Genomic DNA, 12831 nt, shown 5'->3' on the forward strand with positions numbered 1-12831 from the left:
TGTTTATTTTTATTATGTCACGACATTGTTTAACAGGTTTAATGTATCATATAAATTGAACGTTGAATGAATGGGGGGGTGAGGGAGGGAGGGGGGAAAAAGGGGAAAAAATGACATTGTGTATATTCAAGAGAAAAATGTCTATATGTATTTTGGTCAGTATGGTTCATAGTATGAAAAATGTTAAAAAAAATTTAAATTAAAAAGAGATTGGGTTGCTCAAGTGGCGGCTTCTTCGTTCAATTCTAAAGCAAGAGGAGTTGCTGTTTTGATTAATAAGAAATTACCTGTTAAGATTCAGTCTGTGGTGAGATAAAAAAAAAACAGATGGTGGTTTGCCTCCCTGGTGCCAGGGTCTGAGATGTGGCTACACGTGTCCAGAACATCCTAAAGGGGGAAGGGAAAGAACCTGAGGTCGTGGTTCACGTCGGTACCAACAACATTGGTAGGAAGGAAGAAGTGGCCCTGCAAAATGAATATAAGGAGTTAGGCAGGGAGCTTAGAAGAAGGACCAGGAAGGGTGTAATCTCTGGATTACTTCCTGTGCCATGCAATAGTGAGGGCAAAAATAGAGTCAGGTGGAAATTGAATGCATGGCTGAAGGGGTGGTGTAAAAGACAGGGTTTTAAGTTCTTGGACCACTGGGACCATTTCTGGGGGAGATGGGACCTATACTGTAAGGATGGGTTACATCTAAATCCCAGAGGTACCAGTCTCCTGGCAGGGGAGTTTGCTAAGGCTTTAAACTAGTAAGGTTGGGGACAAGGGTTCATGTCAGGGAGGATAGCAAGAACAGAGTCTTTAGGCAAAGAAAAAAGACTTTTTCACACAATCTGGAGGTGGAACAGATATTAAATAGTGGCCATAATAACAATTGTAAAGAGAGTGAGAGGCAGAAATTTAAATGTGGAAGATCTCTGAGATGGATTTATTTCAATGCAAGGAGTGTGGTAAACAAGGTGGATGAACTAATGGTGTGCATTGACACGTGGTGTTATGATGTGATAGCAATTAGTGAGACATGGTTAAAGGAAGGTTGTGACTGGCAGTTAAATATTGCAGGATTTTGCTGCTTTAGTCGTGACAGAATTGGTAGGGTACAAGAGGGAGGTGTAGCATTGTTTGTCAGGGAAGATATTACAGTGGTGCTGAGGCAAGATAGACTGGAGGACTCATTGCGGGAGGCTCTGAGGGTTGAACTAAAAATTGTGAGGCAACAAATATAGGGGTATATTATAGACTGCCATAAGAGGATAGGGAACTGGAAGAGCAAATGTGCAGGGAAATCGCTGAGATGTGTAGTAGAAATAGGGTTGTGATAGTTGGGGATTTCAATTTTCCTAACATTGATTGGGAAACACAACCAGTGAGAGGGCAAGATGGCTTAGACTTTGTACAATGTGCTGAGGATTGCTTTTTACAGCAATATGTTGAGTTGCCTACTAGAGAGGAGGCAGTGTTAGATCTATTGTTATGGAACTGAATAGGGCAAGTGATGAAAGTGTGCATTGGTGAGAAATTTGGATCCAGAGATCATGGGTCCATTAGCTTCAACTTAAATATGGAAAAGGATAGGTCAGTTCTGAGGTTAAAGGTCTTTGAGTGGGGGAAGGCCAGATTTCAAGAAATGAGAAGGGATTTGCAGAAAATTGTATGGGCTGATCTTTTTTCTGGAAAGGATGTAGAGGCGATTTGGAGGATATTTAAAGAAGAGATATTGAGAATACAGGATCTTTACATGCCAGTCCAATCAAAAGGCAAGGCCAAACATTCAAGGGAATTGTGGTTTTCTGGAAAACTTAGGAAGTTGGTTCAGGATAAGATGGGGGCATATGCTAAATTTAAGAAGTCAAAAATGGATAAGATGTATGATTATTACATAGATTGCAGAAAAAACCTTAAGGAAATTAGAAAGGCAAAAAGAAGGTATGAGGTGTCAATAGCTGATAAGGTAAAAGTGAATCCTAAGGGTTTTTATAGATATGTGAATAGTAAAATGAGGGTGAAGGATAGAATAGGACCACTGGAAAATGGGAGCAGTGAACTGTGCGAGGAACTGTATCAGACAGGAGAGATATTAAATGATTTTTTCTCATCTGTGTTCATGAAGGAAAAGGACATTGGACTATGTGAGATAAGTGAGGCAAATGGCTTAATTATGGAAAAAGGGTTTTGAGAGGGTAGAGGGTTTTGGAGCTTCTAGGGTCAGTAAAACTGGATAAGTCTCCTGGTCCTGATGGGATTTACCCCAGGACGTTAAGGGAGGTCAGGGAGAAAATAGCGGAGGCACTGTCAGTGATTTGTCAACAATCACTGGACAATGGTATGGTACCATGGGTTTGAATGGTTGCTAATGTAGTTCCATTGTTAAAAAAAGGCACGAGGAGTTGATCAAGTAATTATAGGTCTGTAAGTTTGACTTCGGTGGTAGGGAAAGATATGGAGGGTATTCTTAGAGATGGTGTGTATAAATATCTGAATAGGCAGGGATTGATCAGGAGCACCCAGCATGGGTTTGTATAGGGGAAATCATGTTTGACGAACCTTGTTGATTTTTTCAAAGTGACAAGAAAGGTGGATGAAGGGAGGGCAGTTGATGTAGTCTATCTGGATTTTAGCAAAGCTTTTGATAAGGTTCCACATGAAAGGTGGAAGGTTCAGTCACTAGGGATTAATAGAGTCATAGTAAGATGGGTTCGGAGGTGCCTGGTGGAGAGACAGCAGAGGGTCATGGTGGACAAATGTCTGTCAGAATGTAAGCCTGTGATGAGTGGCATGCCTTAAGGATTGGTACTAGGTCCCCTGTTGTTCATAATTTATATTAATGATTTGGATGATGGGGTGGTTAAATGGGTAAGTAAATACACAGATGATATGAAAATAAGGGGAGTGGTGGATAGCGAGTAAGGTTTTCAGGGATTACAGAGGGATTTGGTTTGTCTGTAAAATTGGGCTGAAAGATGGCAGATGGAATTTAATGTTGAGAAGTGTGAGGTGCTTCATTTTGGAAAAAATAATCAAAATAGGACATGTGTAGTAAAGGGGAGGACATTGGGGAATGCACAAGAACAAAGAGATCTTGGAGTTATAGTGCACCATTCCTTGAAGGTGGATTCCCATGTTGACAGGGTGGTTAAGAAGGCATTTGGTATGTTAGCCTTCATAAATCATAGCATAGAGTATAGTGCAACTGTTTAAGGCATTGGTGAGGCCAGGTTTGGAGTATTATGTTCAGTTCTGGTCTCCAAATTATAAGAAGGATGGAGAGGGTGGAGAGAAGATTTACAAGGATGTTGTCTGGCTTAAAATACCTAGAGTACAGAGAAAGATTGAAGAGGTTAGGACTTTTTTCATTGGAATGTAGATGGTTCAGAGGGGATTTGATAGAGGTGTTTAAAATTATGAAGGGAATAGATAGACTAGATACAAGTAGACTCTTCCCCCTGAGAGCAGGGGAGGTTGAAACAAGAGGACACGTTGAGGATAAGGGGGAAAAATTTTAGGAGAAACATTGAGGGGATGCTTCTTCACTCAGAGAGTGGTGGCTGAATGGAATAATCCTCTGGAAGAAATTGTTGAGGCAGAGTCAATTCTTTCATTTAAGAGAAGGCTGGATATATACATGGATAGGAGGGGGTTGGACGGTTATGGGCGGGTGATCTAGCAGAGTTGTTTGAATGAACCGGTGTGACCTTGAAGGTCTGAGATGGCCTGTTTCCATACTATAAACTATTATGTGGTTATGAATCCTGCTGGGAGATTTGTTTTGGTAAATTGACAAATTTATTTGGAGATGTGGGCACTTGTGTCTATATATGAACCCAATGTGGATGATGAGAGATTTATTCATGATTCTTTTTTTTAATTTTTTTTATTTTTCACACTATGAACCATACTGACCAAAATACACACAAACATTTCCCTCTTGAATATACACAGTGTCATTTTCTCACCTTTTCCCCCTCCATTCCCTCCCACCTTCACCCCTCCCTCCCCACCCACTCAATGTTCAATATATATGATACATTAAACAATGTCATCACACAATGAAAATAAACAAGAAATTTGTGTCATCTACTTTTACATAATGGGTCAGTTCATTTCATCTTCATCTCCTTCTGTCATTTTAGGTGGTGCAGGTCCGTGGTAGGATTTCTCTATTGTGTTCCATGTACGGTTCCCAAATTTGTTTGAATACTGTGATGTTACTTCTTAAATTGTATGTTATTTTTTCCAATGGAATACATTTATTCATTTCTATGTACCATTGCTGTATTCTCGGGCTATCTTCTGATTTCCAGGTTGACATAATACATTTTTTTGCTACAGCTAAGGCTATCATAATAAATCTTTTTTGTGCTCCATCCAAATTGAGTCCAAGTTCTTTACTTCTTATATTACTTAGAATGAAGATCTCTGGGTTTTTTGGTATGTTGCTTTTTGTGATTTTATTTAATACCTGATTTAGATCTTCCCAAAACCTTTCCACTTTCTCACATGCCCAAATTGCACGTACTGTTGTTCCTGTTTCCTTCTTACAGCAAAAACATCTGTCTGATACTGTTGGGTCCCATTTATTTAACTTTTGGGGCATGGTGTATAACCTGTGTAACCAATTATATTGTATTATGTGTGACCTTGTTTATTGTATTTCTCATAGTTCTGGAGCATAGCTTTTCCCATGTTTCATTCTTTATCTTTATGTTTAGATCTTGTTCCCATTTTTGATTGGGTTTACAGCTTGTTTCCTCATTCTCTTTCTCTTGCAGTTTGATGTACATGTTTGTTATAAATTTTTTAATTATCATTGTGTCTGTAATCACATATTCAAAATTGCTTCCTTCTGGTAACCTCAGTCTGCTTCCCAATTTGTCCTTCAAGTAGGTTTTCAGTTGGTGGTATGCAAACATTGTACCATGAGTTATACCATATTTGTACTTCATTTGTTAAAAAGATAATAATTTATTTCCCAAAAAACAATTTTCTATTCTTTTGATCCCTTTTCTTTCCCATTCTCTAAGGAAAGGTTATCTATTGTGAAAGAGATTAGTTGATTTTGCATCAATATTAATTTTGGTAGTAGATAATTTGTTTTATTCCTTTCTATGTGAATCTTCTTCCAAATGTTGAGCAGATGGTGCAGTAATGGTGAATTCCTATGTTGCACCAGCTTTTCATCCCACTTATATAGTATATGTTCAGGTACCTTCTCCCCTATTTTATCTAGCTCTAATCTGGTCCAATCTGGTTTTTCCCTTGTTTTTTTAAAACTTTATTTATTCGGTCAAAAAACAAATAAAATATGACATACACAGCAATTAAACATGAACATGAATATTTTTATATATATAAAAAAAAGAAAAGAAAAGATTTCCCACCCCTTCAGCCAACTCTCCTAAGAAGAGCCATAAAAAAAAGAAAAAAGAATATTTTTAAAAAGTTAAATATACATATTAAAATCTAATCAATATAAATTGAAATGTAAATATTCTGAATATAACCATTTATGAATAAAAAAATTATAATTATCATGCAAAACATACATAATTTTTTCCATTCTTAAACAATATTTCATCTCATTATGTCATCTCAAATCATATTTGTATCTTTCCACGTACTAACAATACATTTTTTCACTACAGATAAAGCTAAATATACAAAAGCAAACTGAAACTCATCTAATCCCAAGCCTTTCAGAGGTTGCAAACTACCCAATAAAAATACTGTTGGATCTAATACTATTTTAATCTTATACAGATATTCTAAAAACAATTGAATTTTCTTCCAAAAAGATTATATATGTATACATGACCAAACAGCATTTAAAAAGTTCCAACCATATCACCACATCTAAAACACAAATCTGATTCATTAAAACCATATTTTTTAAAAATTTTTCAGGTGTCAAATATAATTGATGTAAAAACTTGTAATTAATAATTGCATAACGTGCATTTATCAATCTAGTTACACTATCATAACAAATATCTAACTAATCCTCTTCAGAAAAAGTAAAACCAATATCCACTTCCCATTTAATTTTAGATCTATCCCAACCCTTTTTATCCATACCATCCTGTAATATTTGATAAATAAATGAAATAAAACCTTCTTTGGTATCTTCATAAGAGAAGTCTCAAATTTAGTCATTTTAGGTAATATCATATCTCTACCAAACATACATTTTACCAAAGATCAAATTTGATAATAAAGAAATAAAGAATTTTTATCAATACCAAAATCTTCCCTCATCTGATTAAAAGATAAAAACTTACCCTCTTTAAAACAATCTCCCAAATTTTTTACACTTTAAATCTCCAATGCAATAAACTTTGATTATGTATTGAAAAAGAAATAAGTTGATTATTATACAATGGAGTCAAAGCCAATAATTTACCCCTAGAACCTATCATTTTATTTTTCTTTATCCATAACTTCATTAAATGTTTTAGTATAGGCACATTATATTGTTGTAACAAATTCACATTTCACCTAAACAAAAATTGATGTATTTCAAATTCAGAAATACTTGCCACCTTAGTTTTAGCCCAACTAGGATGCCGTACCAAATCCATCAATGAACTAATAAATTTAAGTTGGGCTGCCTCATAATAATTTTGAAAGTGTGGTAAACATAATCCCCCTAACTCATATTTCCAAGTTAATTTATTCAAAGCTACTCTCGAAAATTTACCCCTCCATAAAAACTCCCTAACCATTTTATTTAAATCTCAAAAAAAAAATTTATCAAGTAAATACGGAATAGATTGAAACAAATATTGTATACGCGGAAAGATATTCATCTTAATTGTATTTATCCTTCCCATTAAATTAATAGGTAAATCTTTCCATTTAATCAAATCAGTTTTAATTTTTTTCATTAACGGAGCATAATTTAATTTATATAAAGATTGATAATCAACATTCAAAATTATACCCAGATATTTAATTTGATCAGTCCACTTCAAATTAATAATATTCTTATAAACTGAATAATCTCCTTCACTTACTGGTAATATTTCACTTTTTTCCCAATTAACTTTATATCCAGAAAGACATCCATATTGTATTAAACATTCCTTCAAATGCAAAAGTGACTGAGCTGGATTTGTTAAATACACCAATACGTCATCAGCAAATAAATTAATTTTATACATCTCATCTAAAACTTTCATACCTTGTATCTGTGTATTTTGTCTTATCAGCTGTGCTAAAGGTTCAATCACTAACACAAACAAAGCTGGTGATAAAGGACAACCTTGACGGGTTGATCGAGTTAACTTAAAAGATTCCTAAATCAAACCATTTGTCAATACTCTAGCTACCTGTTTACTATATAGAGCCCTAATTGAACCAATAAAAGAAGGACCAAACTTAAATTTCTCCAAAACTTTAAACAAAAAATTCCTTTCAATTCTATCAAATGCTTTTTCTGCATCTAAGGATATCACCATCGGATGATCTAAAGATTGTAGAAATCTATTAATCAAACTAATCACTCACAACATATTATCTGAGGCATATCTATTCTTTATAAAACCTTTTTGATCAATATGAATCAACTTTGGTAAAAATTTAGCCAATCTATTCGCTAATACTTTAGCTATTATTTTATAATCTACAGTTAACAATGAAATTGGTCTATATGAAGATGCCTTCAAAGGATCTCTATCTTTTTTAGGAATTACTGTAATTAAAGCACTAGAACAAGACTCAGGTAAATCATAATATTCTCTAACTTGAATTAATACATCCCCAAACACTGTAGATAAATCATCATAAAATATTTTATAAAATTCAACCAAAAATCCATCATCACCAGGTGATTTACCATTTGGCATTTCCAGCATAGCCATTTTAATTTCTGAATCAGTAAATGGTTCTTCTAACTCCTGTATATCTCCATCCTCTAATATCGGTAAATTCAACTGTGATAAAAAAAATCGATTGATCCAGTTTCCTGTTTTCCTTCAGATGTATATAACTTTTTATAAAATGAATAAAATTCATCATTAATCTCACAAGGTTTATAAGTAATAAGAGAATTCTGTCCAACAGCATTAATAGTCCTCGATATCTGTTCTTTCTTTAATTGCCATGCCAATACCTTGTGTGCTTTCTCTCCCCATTTGTAATACCGTTGTTTAGTCCTATTAATCACACATTCAAATTGATAAGATTGCAAGGTATTATATTTCAATTTCAGCCTAGATAATTCTATTTTCTGATCTTCTGTAGCATCTTTCTGAAATTCTTTTTCTTACTCGTCGATCTGTTTCTCTAATTCAAGACTCTGATTTAATCGATTCTTTTTTTTAGTTTAGAATTATAACTAATTATTTGTCCTCTCAAATAGGCTTTCATAGCATCCCATAATACAAACTTACTTTGAACAGATTTAGAATTTTCTTTCAAAAAAAATTAATTTGTTTTTTCAAAAAAATCAATAAATTCCATATTTTAACAACATTGTATTAAATCTCCAACGATAAGCTATTTGAATTTTCTCAGAAGTTTCATATATAAAACATAACAGAGAATGATCTGAAATCACCCTACTTTTATATTCTGCTTGTTGTATTTTCCCTTGTAAATGTGCCGATACTAAAAAGAAGTCAATCCTTGAAAACGATTCATGTGTAGATGAATAAAAGGAGAAATCTTTCTCTGTCAGATTAAGACATCTCCAAACATCTACTAAATTAAGATCTTTAATCAACGCTTGGACATGAATTGCCATCTTGGATTTCTTAACTTTCTTCAGAGATTTATCTAATAAAGGTTCCAAAACACAATTAAACTCACCACCAACTAAAATATTATCATTAGCTTGACCCATTGATTGCAATTCAAAAGATAAATTTTTAAGTATCAAAATTGCTACACCTTTAGCTCTAAAATGAAGAAAAATATACATGCCCAACCCAATCCCTTTTTAATTTCACACTTTCCTTCACATTCAAATGTGTTTCTTGTAAACAGGAAATATCAATCTTCATTTTTTTAATATACACCAAGATTCGCTTATGTTTAATCGTACTATTTAATCCTTGAACATTAAAAGTAGCAAACCTCAACTTCGACATATCTACTATTACTAAATACCAATGATATCTTTATAAAAACTCAAATCAATGTATATAGGCCCTCCAATTAAAAAAATCACATATTTAAAACTAAGAAAAAAGTTAAAAAACATAAAAAAACAATAAAAAATCCCCCCCCCAAAAAAAACTACCAAAAGGTAGTAATCCCCTAAACAAAAATTGGTGTGGATGACTAGTAAAGAACTTAGTGCAAATCTCCCCCTCCCCAGCCAAACAATCAATAACATCCAAGTATCATAATAACAAAAGAAAAAAGAAAATAAGAAAATTCTTCTTTTCATCCAAAAGACTCCAATCTCGAAGATCCTATTTTGGAAGGAGGTGGACTCTTTCTATTCCCATTTTTCCCATTTCTGCCATTTCTTCCATTTCCAGAACTACCAAATTTTTCTTTAGGAGATAATGATGAGCTACGTCTTTGTCCTCTTGTATCTGGCAATGAGTCAGCAAAAATCATTGCTTCACAATCAGTTTCAAAAAACCGAAATTGATAGTCTCCGTAAAAGACCTTCAACACTGCAGGGTAATGAAAAGTAGACCTATAACCTTTACTCCACAAAACTTCTTTAACTGGATTAAATTGATGTCGACGTTGAATGACATCTTGACTCAGATCAGGATAAAAAAAAGACTCTACTATTCTGAATCAATAATGGGGTTTGTCGTGGTCTCGCATTTTGTTCTGCAAGTCAAAGTATTTAATTGTATTTACTGCATTTAATTGCATATATTGTGAATCGGTAAATCTCAGCTCTGCTCTCTCTGACATGGTGACAGAACAAGGTAACTGCAGCTCCTGCTGCAATTCAACAAAAGGCATTTTAAAAGATTTACTGCGGGTCTGGACTCCCAGTGACAGCATCCCGACTTCTTCAGGGAGTCACCACTGGTCTCCCCCCGCATCTTGTTGTTTTCTCATCCATTCGCGAAGAAAAACGACCTCTTCAGACTGCAATGCTGCCTGATGCATTTCCTTTTCAGCCTCCACAGGCGATCTTTGGGATTTAGGCAATGGAGAAATTGAGCCTGGCGCTCTTTCAAGTCATCTAGGCCCCAGATCTTCAGCACTTCAAAAATGTATCTTCGTTTGAACTTGAGATTTAATCTTCTTACCATTGGTGGCCATAATAATTCCTTCACAATTAAACTAAAATTTAAAAAGTTTAAACTTGGAAACAAAGGGTTAAAAATGGGTATTTAAAAGTCTGACCAGAGAGGTCAAAATTGGACGTCTATACTCTACGCCATCGTGCCACGCCCCCCCCCCCCCCCATTTTTCCCTTGTTTGATAAAAATCTGATAGGTATCTTAATTGTGCTACTCTATAATAATTCTTAAAGTTTGGTAGCTGTAAGCCCCCTTGTTTGTACCATTCTGTTAATTTATCTAGCGCTATCCTCAGTTTCCCCCGTTTCCATAAGAATTTCCTTATTATTTTCTTTAGCTCCTTGAAGAATTTATCTGTTAGGTAAATTGGTAACGATTGGAATAGGTATTTGTATCCTTGGGAAGATATTAATTTTAATGCAATTTACCCTTCCTATCAGTGTTAGTGTAAATCTTTCCAATATTCTAAGTTGTCTTGTAATTTATTCATTAATGACTGATAATTTAGTTTGTATAGATGGCCTAGATTATTATCTAGTTGTATACCTGGGTATTGGATTGCTTGTGTTTGCCATCTAAATGGTGATTCTTTCTTAAACTTTGTGAAATCCGCATTATTCATTGGCATTGCTTCACTTTTATTTGCATTGATCTTGTACCCCGATACTTCTCCATATTCCTTCAATTACTTATGTAATTCTTTCATTGATATTTCTGGTTCTGTTAAGTATACTATGACATCATCTGCAAATAGACTGAATTAATATTCCTTCTTTTATTTTTATCCCTCATATTATTTTCTGTTCTTATCAGTTTTGCCAGTGGTTCTATAGCTAACGTGAACAGTGAGGGAGATAGTGGACATCCCTGCCTAGTTGACCTGCTTAATTTAAATTGGTTTGATATATATCCATTTACTGTCACCTTCACCAATGGTCCCTTATATAATGGTTTAATCCAATTAATATATTTCTCTGGTACTTTGAATAAATAATTCCATTCTACTCTGTCAAAGGCTTTTTCTGCGTCTAAGGCAACTGCCACTGTTGGCGTCTTGTTTCCTTGTACTGCATGGATTAAGTTAATGAACTTACAAATATTGCCCATTGTTCGTCTTTTCTTAATAAATCCAGTTTGATCTAGTTTTACTATTTTTGGTAAACAGTCGGCTAATCTGTTTGCTAATAGTTTATTATCTTATAATCTGTGTTAAGTAGAGATATTGGTCTATACGATGCTGGTGTTAGTGGATCTTTCCCCGTCTTTGGTATTACTGTAATTATTGCTGTTTTGCATGAATCCGGCATGTTTTGTGTTTCTTCAATCTGGTTCATTACTTCCAGGAGAGGAGGAATTAATAAGTCTTTAAATGTTTTATAGAATTCTATTGGGAGTCCGTCCTCTCCTGGCGTTTTATTGTTCGGTAGTTTTTTTTTAATATATCCTGTATTTCCTCTATTTCAAATGATTTTATTAATTTATTTGGCTCCTCTTCTTGCAATTTCAGTAGTTCAATTTTAGCTAGAAACTCTTCTATTTTGTCTTCTTTCCCTTCGTTCTCAGTTCGATATAGTTACTCGTAGAATTCCTTGAAGTTTTCATTGATCTCCGTTGGGTTATATGTAATTTGTTTGTCCTTTTTCCTTGATGCCAATACGATTCTTTTAGTTTGTTCTCTCTTAAGCTGCCAAACTAGTATTTTGTGCATTTTTTTCTCCTAGCTCATAATACTTGTTTTGTCTTAATTATGTTCTTCTCCACCTTGTATGTTTGTAGTGTTCCATATTTTATTTTTTTGTCCGCCAATTCTCTTCTTTTTGTTGCATCTTCCCTTGTTGCTAATTCTTTTTCTGTACTTGCTATTTCTCTTTCCAGCTGTTCTATTTCCCGATTGTAGTCCTTCTTCATCTTAGTTACATAACTTATTATCTGCCCTCTGATGAACGCTTTCATTGCATCCCATAGTATAAATTTATCTTTCACTGATTCCGTATTTATTTCAAAGTACATTTTAATTTGTCGCTCAATGAATTCTCTAAAATTCTGTCTTTTAAGTAGCATGGAGTTTAATCTCCATCTATACATTCTCGGTGGGATGTCCTCCAGCTCTATTGCTAATAACAGGGGAGAGTGATCCGATAACAATCTAGCTTTATATTCCATTATTCTAACTCTCCCTTGGATGTGGTCTGACAACAGGAACAGGTCTATCCTTGAGTATGTTTTGTGTCTACCTGAATAATTGAGTATTCCTTCTCCTTTGGGTGTTGTCTCCTCATATCTAAAAGTTGCATTTCCTGCATCGATTTAACCATAAATTTGGTTACTTTGTTCTTTCTGCTAGTCTTTTGTCCAGTTTTGTCCATCTTTGAGTCTAAATTAAGGTTAAAGTCCCCTCCTATCAGTATATTCCCCTGCGTATCTGCAATCTTCAAAAAGATATCTTGCATAAATTCTTGATCCTCTTCATTAGGTGCATATACATTGAGCAAATTCCAGAGTCCTCAATATATCTGACACTTTATCATTACATACCTCCCAGCTGGATCTATTATTTCCTCCTCTATTTTGATTGGTACATTTTTATTAATATAGCTACTCCTCTGGCTTTTGAATT

Source organism: Narcine bancroftii, chromosome 3, assembly GCF_036971445.1.
Source record: "Narcine bancroftii isolate sNarBan1 chromosome 3, sNarBan1.hap1, whole genome shotgun sequence".
In the NCBI taxonomy this organism is placed as follows: Eukaryota; Metazoa; Chordata; class Chondrichthyes; order Torpediniformes; family Narcinidae; genus Narcine; species Narcine bancroftii.